This window comes from Hylobates moloch, unplaced genomic scaffold (assembly GCF_009828535.3).
Source record: "Hylobates moloch isolate HMO894 unplaced genomic scaffold, HMol_V3 SCAFFOLD_12, whole genome shotgun sequence".
In the NCBI taxonomy this organism is placed as follows: domain Eukaryota; kingdom Metazoa; phylum Chordata; class Mammalia; order Primates; family Hylobatidae; genus Hylobates; species Hylobates moloch.
The window spans coordinates 60,382,848-60,395,769 of NW_026652287.1; the positions used below are offsets into that span (position 1 = coordinate 60,382,848).

The 12,922-nt window shown below is 46.5% G+C and overlaps 1 long non-coding RNA gene across 1 annotated transcript; it reads left to right on the forward strand.

Moving 5' to 3' along the window:
- The first annotated feature begins 1,095 nt into the window (after nucleotides 1–1,095).
- On the forward strand, nucleotides 1,096–5,815 carry LOC131380817 (uncharacterized). The gene is made up of 3 exons (XR_009209057.1): nucleotides 1,096–1,148; nucleotides 3,173–3,246; nucleotides 3,338–5,815. It is a non-coding gene; the product is annotated as an uncharacterized LOC131380817 (long non-coding RNA).
- The last annotated feature ends 7,107 nt before the right edge of the window (nucleotides 5,816–12,922 follow it).

A 12,922-nucleotide genomic window follows, 5' to 3' on the forward strand; every position in this document is an offset into this window, starting at 1 on the left:
GACCGAGCTTGTCATCTGAAGCAGAGATCAAGGTCTTCAGCACTAATACAGAAAGCTGGAATAGTGAGACCATGCCCTGCCCTGCCTCTCCTTCCCTCCCTGGACCACTTTCATTTTTACTCACCCCTTGTTCTGTCAGGTAAGACCAACCACAGACACTGCTCAAGGAGGTCCCAGAAAACCTATGGAACATTCCCCACCATCCTTTGGGTACAATTCACCTTGGAGCCATCTCTCTTTGAGGACTGGGCTTATTTCCCCCAAACATGTTTATACTCTGTATTCCAGCAGCCCTGATCTGTGCAAATGGTTTGCTCATGGCCATCCAAGAAGCACCATCCTTTTGTTAGGGGAAGCACCTGATGCCCCTAGAAGCATGTGACTTGTCCACTTGAGCTTCTCACCACTCAGGGTGAGAGGGTGGGGTGGCATTTCAGAAAAACATCAGGAAAGGGAGACTTGGAATCAGAGAATGGCAGTACAGAAAGGAACTAAAACATCACCTTCTCCAATTACTTATGCCACATGTGGGGAAACTGAGGCACAGGGCAAAGAAGAAAGAAACACTTGGGTTTACACATGGTAAACTCCCCTGCGGCCTATCCCTGCCTCACTGTACGGCCTGGCCTTACAGTACTTTCAGGCATGCAGGTCCATCCATGCTCCAGACACTCTCAGGGCAGGCCCCACCTGTAGGGGCACTCACTGTCTCCCTCACAGCTGACCAGGCTCTACCACAGACCCTCGGCTGGGCCTAGATCAGAAACCTGGAGCCAAACAAGCTCCCATCTCCGTAACACATGCAGTCGGGGGGGCTGCAATGCTTCCTCCCCTTACCCAGCCCCTAAACTTACTCTTATTTCCATCTCTTACTGTGGTCTTGGGTGTCCTCTTTCCTAATTCTTTCCCTGTTAATCACCCTCCCACTCGCTGCCACAGAGCCTTCTAGAACCCTGGTTCTATGACATCATGATGACGATGACGACGACAACAATAGTGGCAATCATTTATTAAGCATTGCCCTGGCCTAAGGCGCCACATGGGTCATTTCTTCCAGACTCCGACTTGCTTCTGCTTTGCCATATGGTAACACAACCCTATCACGGAAGCACCATCATTACCGCCATTTGCAGGGGAAGCCCAAAGAGGTGAAGTATCTCGCTCAATCTCACACAAGAAAGCCGGGATTCGAGCCTTCCAGCTCTTCCACTTCAGCCACCCTCACCCAGCATTGTCCCAGAATAGTGTCGTCACCACAGGGTGGAGGGACGGGTCTCAGAATTCTAACATCCCCATGTCCACCCCTCGACCACAGCTGCCTTTCCTCCCAGTCTTCAGACACCTGGTTTTCTTCCCAGAGACCTGCAGAACAGTGACTTTGCCCCTTGAATCAGTCCCTCCTGGCAGCTCCTCCCTCCCACATAGCCCAGAACCCACACTGGTTCATAAGAACACACTGGTCTCAGCTGGGCACTCAGTTATCCCACATCTCTTCCTTGTCCTTAAACCTACAGAGATTGCACCCTACTCACCCCTCCTCCTCCCACCCTGCACCCAGGCTGCTGGGCACTAATGGTAAGAATCTCGCCACTGTGTAGCACTGCATGTGGGTCCCCATCTCCACTGCACCCTGGGTCCCTCCATCAGGGCTTTCCGCCTCTGTTTTCAGCTTCCTCTTTCATTCCTCCCAGTGCTCTTGTGACCTCATCCTTCCACCTACAAATTTAGCAACATTCATGGTGACACCTTCCTGCCAGTCTCACCAACCACTAAAGACCAACCTTTCCTCCTTGCTCTTCCCTGTTGCCCACGGTCCTCTGTCTCCTCCACTCTATTCTCCCCATCACCACCAGCTAAAGCACACCTACCATAAACCAAAAAACTAACCACCCTTAACATGATGACCTCCTCCCTCTCACTCAATCCAGTCATCAGTGACCTTCCCATAGGCAGATCTCAGACACCCACTTCTCAGTCCTTGTGTGGCTGAACATCTCTGCTGTGTTCATCACCACTGAACACTCCTGCCATCTTGAAACTATCTACCCCCTTGGCCTCGGGTTTTCTTCCTTCCTCCATGACCACTCCAGCTCGTTTCCACCCATGGCTTCCTCGTTCTTGACTTGTCCCTGATTGGTGGTGGTCCCCAGGCTTCCACTGACAACCTGCCCCGTTTTCCCCTGCCGTAGCTTTACCTGCCACCCCAGGTGCTAACTGAAGCTCTTCCCAAAGATCTCAGGCTTAGCTCCAAACTGGCTGGATATCTCAGCTGCCTTCAGCAAAAGAATATGTTCATGACAAGGGCCCACTGTCTTGCTTCCCAAGGTGATTTGATAGTGTGGTTTCGTATTACAGCCTGGCTTCCTGGGGTGATCCATCACAAGTATAAAGAGTATTGATAAGGCCAATGGGTGCATTTCCAGGTCAGGATGGTTGTGTTTCTCTCAGCAAATGAATGGGTAGTTTCCCCAGCACCTGCAGGTGGTGAGAGTTGGTCTCAGCTCTGATAACCCAGGCTCCGCCAAAGGTGTGACCTTGGGTTTTGGGGGATTGAACGGAGTCAGTGATAGTGTGTGGTGGTGTCCACCTGTCCTTGCTCAAAGCCAATCTCTACCTGCATCTGTTCTGAACCCTAGCTCTGGATGAAGAGAGCAGTTGAGAGTTGATGAATGGACAGAGACAGCCCCCAGCTCTTCTGGGCTCAATATTTGCAGGGGACTTATGGGCATGCTTGAGCCATAGGTTGGTTGCACCCCGGCACACAGGGCAGGATCCCCATCCACAGTCACCCCACTAGAAATGAGGCCGCCCATACGGTGTGCAATGTCACAGCATGGGGGAGTGGCGGTAGGCCGCCACTGGGAAGAAGCACCCTCCTCAAGTAGGTTTGATGTTTCTTTAACTCTCAAAACTGCTGCCCATGGTTTACAAGGTCATGAACGGGAAATGACACACAGCACATGCCTCTCATGGCAGCACTTCCTGGATACTCCATCTGGACCTGAAAACGCAGAAGGAACAGTGGGAGGAAGTCTAACCAGGAAGCCGCCATTCAGATGCCCACTCTGTCACTCACTCACTGCATGACCTTGAGACAGTGACCAGCTCTTCCGAACCTTAGGATGCTTATCTATTGGACATTTACCACAATCCCACCCTGCCTTCTCACCAGGTTGACTCAAGGCTCTCCTGTGGTTACCCTCAGAGCTGTCATGGGTGAGCCCAGAGGATGACGGAGCCAGTAGGGTTAGTATCTTCGCAATCCTCATGCTAGCAGTCCCGATGTGGTCCCCTCTGCTGCTCCCCCATCCATGACAGGCTCCTTCTCATCCAACAGGCTTCAGCCCAGGAGTCACCACCTCAGAATGGACTTCCCACCACTCATTCCAGTGCAGCCGCCAACTCGAGGCACTTTCTAAATGATGCCTCTGTTCTGTTTTTTGAAGAAAGTCTCAAACTTACCTTCCAGGGAAACTGACCAAACCAAGGAATGCTGACCCTAAGTCCCTCCTGGAGCCAAGATCAATGAATTCCTACATGGATCAGATGACGTGGCCTCTTCTTTGAGCCTCTCTCCAATGCTAGTCTTCTAGTTATCACCAACTAGAGGTTTTTTAACTTATGTATTACATTGCTTGCTTGTTATCTGGTGGCCTGCAAGGTATAGGTGTATCTTAGTCACTGAAGTAGAACCTGCCTGGCTCATAGTAGGTCCTCAATAAATATTGACTGAATAGCTAATGAGCGGATGATTGAGTGGACATCCCCTCTCTGAGGCTGGGATACCCGGACTTGATAGATCCTGGTTCCCAGGTCTCAGTGGGTTCTGCCTCTTGTCGCCTCCTTTGCCAGCCACTTCTTCAATGATGGAGAGAGCCGAGGTTCCCCTGCTGGATGCATTTTCCCTGAATTTGGGGAACCCAAGATACTGTCAAGCCTACAGTGAGCTCTGAGCCCTTTCAGGAGAGCCAACCCTTGATACAGCCCCCCAGGTACCCCTGTGAGTTTTTCTCCTATAAAAAAGGAGAAATCTGTAGCTGGGTGCAGTGGCTCATGTCTGTAATCCCAGCATTTTGGGAGGCTGAGGTGAGTGGACCATTTAAGGCCAAGAGTTCAAGACCAGCCTAGCCAACATGGCAAAACCCCATCTCTACTAAAAATACAAAAATTAACCAGATATGGTGGCACATGCCTGTAATCCCAGCTGCTCAGGAGGCTGAGGCACAAGAATCGCTTGAACCCAGGAAGCACAAGTTGCAGTGAGCTGAGATCGCACCACTGCAGCCACTACACTCCAGCATGGGTGACAGAGCGAAACTCTGTCTCAGAAAAAGAGAGGATCTTCCATTGTAAACATGACCAGACCTTACCCATGAAAGAAGCTCCTTTTGATGCCTTCTTAGAGCAGTGTGCTCAACTACCAAACAGAGCTGGGACTTCTGTCCTTCCGAAGCCACTCCTGTAGAGCAGAGACAGGCGCCTGTGTCTTCATAAGCCCTTCTTTCTCTGTAGTCTGATTTGATTTTCCCCAAACCGGTGAGGAAACAAAGATCTGGTGTGTCATTTGACTTGTGCGATGACTCCTATCCATGTCTGGTATCATCACTCGCATCTCCGAACATTTCACAGCAGTGACTGATGCCCAGACCTCCGGCTACACGGGATCCCTGACTGTCTGTTCTCTGTGCACCTGGTCAGCCTCTCTCCACTTGGACTGCAGCCTCCTGAGGAACTAAGCTTGCAGCACCTCACATCAAATAGACCAATGAGCCACCTTGTTTGGCTGAAATATATGTTCATTCTACAATTTGGCCATCAGGGGAAGGTAAGAAAGAAGAGAGGCAGAAAAACAGATGAAATGAAAGGGAAAAGACACACACCCGGGAGCAGAGAAAAGATATAGGAAAAAGAAAAAAAAAACTAGCTTAAGGGAGAGGGGAAAATGAAACATATACAGAAGCAAAAGAAGATTACGGGAAGAAATTCTCTAAGATCTGCTGTCTATAAAGGAGTGATGGACATGAGGGGAGGATTATATGGTGCTGTCCACTTGGCACAAAGGGTGCAAAGTCTTAACATCCCCCTGCCACCTGCACCTCCCACTGTGCCATGCTATGAACTGCAAGAGGCTCCGTTCCAGCTCAAACAACCCTGTGAGCTCAAAAGTAGAAAACTTGTCCTCAGATGCAACAACAGTTGTCAGAGCAATGTTACCCTGAGTTGTGAAGAAACCCAGGTCTGCATGGAAGAAACCTGGGCTGCCCCAGTCCCTGGCCAAAGGTTTGCCAAGCACCCTCAGAAGAACTGCAATTGTCAGAGGAAGTGAACTTGGTCCCCCATCCCCCAAATCCCTGCCCGTTCTCATTGCTTCATAGTCCAGTGCAGTCCCCGACCCAGACCCAGGCCTCCCGAGAAGCCAGTGAGGTGAAGTCATTCGAGGGAGCCTCATCCCTGATGGGTGGGCACAGGGCCTGTCTGACTTGCCCACTCACATCACTCAGAAATCTGAGGAGGTGGTGGTGCTTGGGGGGCAGTAGAATGAGGCTCCAAGAAGTCACTGTCATTTCTGTGGGCCACGCCGGAGTTCAAGACCAGATCTTCCCTCCCATGGCCGAGGGATCTCTGGAAGGTCCTCTTTGCCACCAAAAGCCTGCCCTTTTCTGCATGTTTTGAAAGGAGTTTTCCTAAACACAGCCTCCTCCATCAGGAAGTTTGAATGTATAGACAGTGACTCTTATTCAGAAAAGCAGCGACGAGCAGTTTTATATAAAAGTTACATCTCCATTTAAGAAAGAATATATAATTCCACATTCCACTGTCCCTCGAACTTTATTCCCGTTTATGTAGATCTTAATACAGTTATATAGTCGCGGGGCTAATGTCCCCTCCGGATGGTAATGAGGTCCTCTCGAACCCGTTAGCTGCTATAAAGTATGCAGAAGTTAAATGCACAGATGGAAAAAAATTTGTCTCAATTTTATACTTCTGCAAAATGGTAATTTTATACTTAAAATGTACAAGATGGATGTTCAGAAATATAGGCTGATAGCCTAAATTATATTTGGTCATAATTTATGTAGTACAGTCCCAAAGAGATACAAAAAGGCAGAGCATAATTTATCTGCTGGAATCAGCGATAGCTTTGCTAAAACTCCCATTTATTCCATCCCCCATAGTTTTAAGCAGGCTTCGTCCTCAGGGCTCACTCTATTTAAGTTTTCCATACTGCTGTTTGATCACATATTGTACTCTATAATTTGCCTATCATCTGAAGCAAATTTAGGTCCCAGAAGTTATGATCTCTACATAGCAACCACTTTATTTGGTAAATGCAAAATATTTATAGCAATATAAAAACCAGATGAAAATAAAATTCTTATAATCATTGGAACATACACACTTTATCATTGGGGCTCTTAAGACCATTAGAGTAAGACTAGTATGTTGCCTAATACAATTACCTTTGGACGCTCACTCGAATTTGCTGATGCTTGGGAACTGGAGAAACTTTTTCTCCAGCATCCTTTCCATCTTGCCAATGGTGGGAAAAAAAAAAAAAAAAAACATCTGGGCACGGGCTCCAGAGAGAATTGCCCCAGAGGAAATGAGTTGAAAAGCGAGAGTCAGATGAGTCATCACTGTGCCTCAGATGTGGAAAGGAATTTCCAAGTAAAAACACACTGCTTGGCAACGGCACTGCCCTGGATGGGTTCACCCCTTACCTTCCAGGGAAACTGACCAAACCAAGGAATGCTAACCCTAAGTCCCTCCTGGAGCCGAGATCAGTGAATTCCTACACGAATCGGATGATGTGGCCTCTTCTTTGAGCCTCTCTCCAATGCTAGTCTTCTCACACCTCTAACTTCTTTGTGTGTGTCTGTGTGTCTGTGCTTCCAAAATTGTTACTTGGAGATGTTCAGGCTGGAACCTACAACATAACACAGTCCATCAGCAGCTCCTCGCAAAGCAACGAGCTCTTCAAAACAGAGTGGAGAGAGAAAACAGGGAAGGGACAGGCCCCAAACTGAAATGTGCACATGAAAACCCGAGGAAATAATGTTACTATGCATATTCACGTACACTTGTTGAGTGTCTGTTCTCTGCAAGCACTGTCTAGGGCAGAATGCTATTAGGACAGAATGCTGTTCAAATATGTGTTCAGGTGACTTCCGCTTATGCGTAGGACCCTGCCCTAGATTCTCTCTAGTCCTCAGAAAAACCCTGCACAGTAGGGCTTACACATTACCAGTATTAAAAGGAGGAAATTGGCCAAGCGTGGTGGCTCACGCCTGTAATCCCAACACTTTGAGAAGCCAAGGCAGGCGGATCACCTGAGGTCAGGAGTTTTGAGACCAGCCTGGCCAACATGGTAAAGCCCTATCTCTACTAAAAATACAAAAATTAGCCAGGCGTGGTGGCACGTGCCTGTAATCCCAGCTACTGGGGAGGTTGAGGCAGGAGAATAGCTTGAACCTGGGAGGCTGAGGTTGCAGTGAGCCGAGATCACGCCACTACACTCCAGCCTGGGTGACAGAGGGAGACTTCCTCTCAAAAAAAAAGGAAGAAACTGAAGACGGGAGAAGTCACCCAGTTAAGTAAGTGGTAGAGGAGAGAGTGACACCCAGGACTGATACCAGTCAAGCCAGCAGTGTCTGATACCAAACAAGCCCCCTGTTGTACTTTTCTGTATGCCAACACACAACACCAAGCTTCCCGAGGTGCCTATGCTGGGATATTGCTTCTCTGTCTTCAGACTTCTCTCCACCCACCTCAACCCCCTTCCATCCACCCTCAAGGTTGCCTTCAGCTGAGTGAAGATGAAATAAAACCCCAGCTGCATCTCTCTGATAAAAACTTCAACTGAAGCCTCATATATTTTGTAGATACTAAAGATCTCATGGCTCTTTGAAGACGAGTGTTGTATTAATCATCGTGGTTGTTCAGATTATTTCCTCATTTTTAACGTTGTTCGAGCCCTCTACCACAGAGCCACCATTTCTGTGTCCAGGGTAGTGAGACCCTAAGAGATACCCTAGATTCCTCTTTATAGCCACTTCCTCCTTCCTTGCAACTTAGCTCCAGCTCCAGCTCCCTAAGTCTAAGGGAATCTCCCCATTTTTAACTTTTTTACCCAAAACATGCTTAGGCAGAAATCAACAACGCATATTTGAGTAGCATGCTGTTCTAATCCAAATATTATTCTACAAGGTCCATTTTAAAGTCTGTTTTTTCATGTATCACACTGGAGGGAGAGAGAAAGAATATAACTCAAAATAAATGCGTAAAAAAAAAACGAAAGAGATCATAAGGGCAGAGGAAATACCTTAGTCTAATTTGTCTCCTGATTCTATAATTATTTCAAAACCAAATACAGGTTCCTAAAGTACCAGAGTGGAAAGGAGCCCTAATGCACCAGAACTGCTCATTTCACAATTGGGGAAACTGAGGCTCATAAGAGAAGTCATACATACACCAGTAAGGAGAAAAGCTAGGTCTCTATTTGGGTCTTGCTTGGTAGCAGGTGGACAATGTGTCTGTTCTCAAAAGACAGAAACTATTGCAATCAGTTGGGAACTCAAAAATATCTGACATATGGGACCGTCCATGACTTGTCTCCAGTCCTATTCTAGCCTGTGGGCAGGGAGATGGGTTTCATTTGCCTGTTGTCCGCTCATCAGCACTCCTCCCCATGCAAGGGTAGAGGAAGCAAGAGGGTATGTTGACTTTTATCAAGAGCCTGTATGCTGGGCATTTAGTTTGAGCTTTCTGCCTCTACCTTCAGGCAGTCCCATGCATGGCTCCAATGTGCGGGTGAGGCTCAGTCAAGGGCAGTCATTTTCCCAAGGACACACACAACCGAGCCCAACTCATAATACTACCGTAGAGGTTACTTCAGAGGAAGGAACTATTAATGTTGCCTTGGGGGATAGGAAACAACATGCTAGTTGAATCTTCTAGGACGGGATGGTATTTGCATGCAGAGGACAATTTGTGGGCAGAGGTGCTAAGGTCCCAGTAAATATTTAGGATGGTATTTGCGCACAGAGGACAATTTGTGCGCAGAGCTCCTAAGACCCCTGTAAATATTTGCTCCATGTTCACAGTCCAAGGAGGGAGAAAAACGTGCAAATGCCCCGAAGAGAAAGGCTTTAAAACCCCACAGGAAGCTCTTTCCAAGTGTTGCAAAGGGAATGGTTGTTCATCCCCTTCTTAGGAATCATTCAACCTAGCCCTGCCTCCCAGCCACCCTGCAGCCAGGAGCTCTGATGTGTGATATTATATAGAGTTCAGGAATGTGAAAGGCACCACAGAAAATCAAATTCTCTTCTATTTTAAGTTGAGTGGTGCACCAGTTCAGCTTTAAAACCTAATTTCTTAAAAGTTTCAAAGGGGAAAAAAATGTTCCTTTGCAATTGGAATCGAGTCCACATAAATTAGCAGGCCAGCTCTACATATCCATCTTTCCGAACTTTCCTGGATTGTTCATTTTAATCAAGCTGCCCACATTCTTGACTTTTCATCCTTCACTGCCCAGAATGATGCACTGCGGCTACTGATGACACGCAAATGTTAATTTTGTTCAAGTTCAAACATCATCCAAAAAGGGCCTATTTTAAAGACTGCTTTGCAAACACCAGCTAAAAATGAGGATGAACCGAATCAAACACCGCCAAGAAATTCAGAGGAGGGAAAGCTGTGGTCTTACGGAAACTCACAAGTTTTTTGTCTCTAGATCCTCAACGTCTCCAAAGCCAAGAGTAGAATCCTTGATGTCTAGAGCTGGAAGAGAAATCAGATTTCACCCCAGCCCTGCCCAAGGTCATTCACTGTGGTAGGGAAGGGACGAGATAATTCAACTCTCCCCCTGGGTAAAAGAGCCTTCCTAAAATGTGAAACCAGTGAAACCATGCATTTCAAGTCTTTCTGTCATTTAGTAGGTTTCGGGAACAGCAGGATACATCACACACACACACACACACACACACACAGAGGCAGACAACAGGCTTATTTTAGAACCCTGGCTCACCCCTTAACCAACTACCACTCCCTCTATCCCGTCTCCTCCAGTATAGGATGTCACTATTGCCCAGTGGGGGCACAAGAGTGACAGTTGTTCAGAGATGCTTCAACAGGAATTGTGCACTTGAATAAGGAGAAATCAGCCAAGTTCCTATTTCTTCATGGCTGAAATTGTCTGAGATTTGGCATCTGCTTGTTTGCCTTTGCACCCAATGAAGCTGCGTGAGAAAAGGACATCATCTGTATGAGTCACTACCGCATCCCCCTGGAGGCCAAAACAGGGCCTGAGTGCCTCATGAGCACCCAGTGAATATTTCTAAACAAATGAAGAAATGAAATCACTCTGGTCTATTATTTACCAGGATCCTTCAAAGAAGGGCGGTACTATGGAAGGTCTCAGCATAGAGGTTAGAGGTCTGAGGGTCCCTAAGACATTGAGCGTCATCTCACAGCAACATGGCCCTAGAGAATAAATCCATCGGAAAGCTGTGGTCCCAGGGATCTCAATGGCCTTGCCTCTAGAACACCAGCCTCGTGTAAACAGGCCATCAGCAGTGACAAGCACCAGTATTCGTGGCCCATCAGACTAAACTGTTCACAGTGGCGGCCGATCTTCTGAAAGAACAGAAGAGACACTGCAACGTCAAGAAAAAAATGACTGCCGCTATTCCCTGAGCGATAACAGCCGCTCTTGAAATGCAGGACATGTTTCATTTGGCTTATAATAATTGTGTACTGTCTTTTAACCCTCAAAGTGTTAAGCATTGTCATATCCTCTGGGGATGAAAAGATCTGGGGTTAACAACTTTCTCTTTTAAAAATTCATAAAGGTGCAAATAAACAGCATTGCATCCAGTGGCTATGCGTTGCAAGAAGCCAAGGGAGAAAGAGGAAAAAAAAAGATGACAACAACAACATTACCCCCCACAGGATACTTGGCAATTAACTGCAGCTATGTCAGCAATTTTTTGAAAAATTTCCTAAACATGGAGAAGACTCATCCTCACCATATGAAAAACAAAGCTACTGCAGTGACTCTCCCATGCATTACAATGTGTGTGTCTTACTTCTTAACCAAGCCGCTAATCACGCAAATTATTGCAACTAATTACATTTGAAGGTCTAATTAATTCTTTCAGTACCACATCATTTAGTACGCATTCACAACACAGCACCTGTTTTGAAAATCCTTGCAGTTAATTTGTTTATAAACAAACACTATTTGCATAAAATGTTTAATGAATGGTTTAACAGTTAGTACAATACTCCAGTTTTGTCTTCGTAGATCTGAGGTCATCAAAGGCCACGATAAATTAATTTTAAACTATACAAATTAATTTAAATAGAATGTGTGAATTTCTCGTTAATAAAGAAAACATTTTCAACATGTTAATTAATATCTCTGTAACAGGCTAATTGCTTCCTGCACAACAAGTACATCTCACAAGCAAACCTTAAAGATTTGGGGGGCAAAGGGGTGGGGACTATTTTAAAACTGCAAAACAAAAAGTGCAATTCAGGAAAAACACACACAGCCCGATTATACTGGAGAATTCGCCACTTAGGATAGGCAAACCGAGAAAAGAAGCTATTGCCTTATGTTACAAATACAACACATTTTAGTTATCGAGAACGGGACGGTTGAAAAACGTTTCTATCACAGGTGCAGTTACACTGCAAAGATGCTTAGATGATGTCTGCCTTCTGGTAGAAAGACACAATTAATGAAAATATTAGTTCTGAGAGTGAAGATCTCTCCTTTGAATGTAGGGCATATTAGCTGTGTTTGTAACCCAATGGTAAATACGGATTTCATTAAACAAATCTGCATCTTCACACCAGTGTCTGAGGCTCAGCCATCATAATTCTCCCTGTGGCAAACCATGGAAAGATACTTCATGTAGAAACTAAAGAGTAACAACATTATAGCCCAACATCAAGCACAGCCCTTGCAAAAGCCATCACTGAGATACGTTCACCCTTAAGTTTGTTTCTGATTTGCAAGTGTTTTCACATTTGATAAGCACCTTTTGTAAATTTACATCCACGCAGGAAGTATTCTTATGCTAGGGAGCTGAGAATTGTAAAGCATGTTTATACTCTTACCCTTGCGTGGTGTTGCCCCTTAATGCACAGGCTGATAAAATGACTAGCTACACAGGACCCAGAGGGATGTGCCACTCCACCTGGTTCCCGCCGCATCTGCCCCCGAGGAGCCACTAGTCCCTTCCTCCTGGAAGAGGTTGTCAGCACTGATCAACAAGCACTTGGTTTTTGTTTTAAGTTCGTTAATTTGGAGAGGACGTGGAGAGACAGGCAGCGAGGGGGAGAGAGAGAGAAAGAGAGAGAGAGTGTGTGTTCAGGGTGTGGGGGTAGAACGACAGAAAGACAAAGAGAAGCACAAATACAGACTTCCCAACACTTCTCTGGGACCTGCCAATGTATTTACAAGAAAACAATGGAAAAATAGTAGGAGTTCCATCCTGATAGCACCAGGCGAAAAGAAGAATTTGCCCAACCTCTGACTGGACCCAGATTTCCAGTGTGGTGCTGCTACTCGTTAGAAAACACTTGGCCACGTGGCCCCTTGGTCCTGATATTTCTATGGAGGTGTATATAGAATAAGACTATCCCAAGCACCCTGCCCCCAAACTACCCCAGTGAACCCAGTACGGTGTGAAAACCCCTTTGCTTTACTCTTTTGCCAGACAAATGCCAGCCAGCATCCCTGTCTCTGGGGCCTTGGAGAGGCCTTCAGCACACCTGGCCTCACTGCCCTGTGGCTTCAACAAAGAGGCCGAGCATCTCCTATAAACCTTGAGGTCCACGGATGACGTAGCGGAATGATGGATTTCAGAAAAGGCAGGTGCTTCCCACTCTTTAAATTTTTTTTTTATTCTTT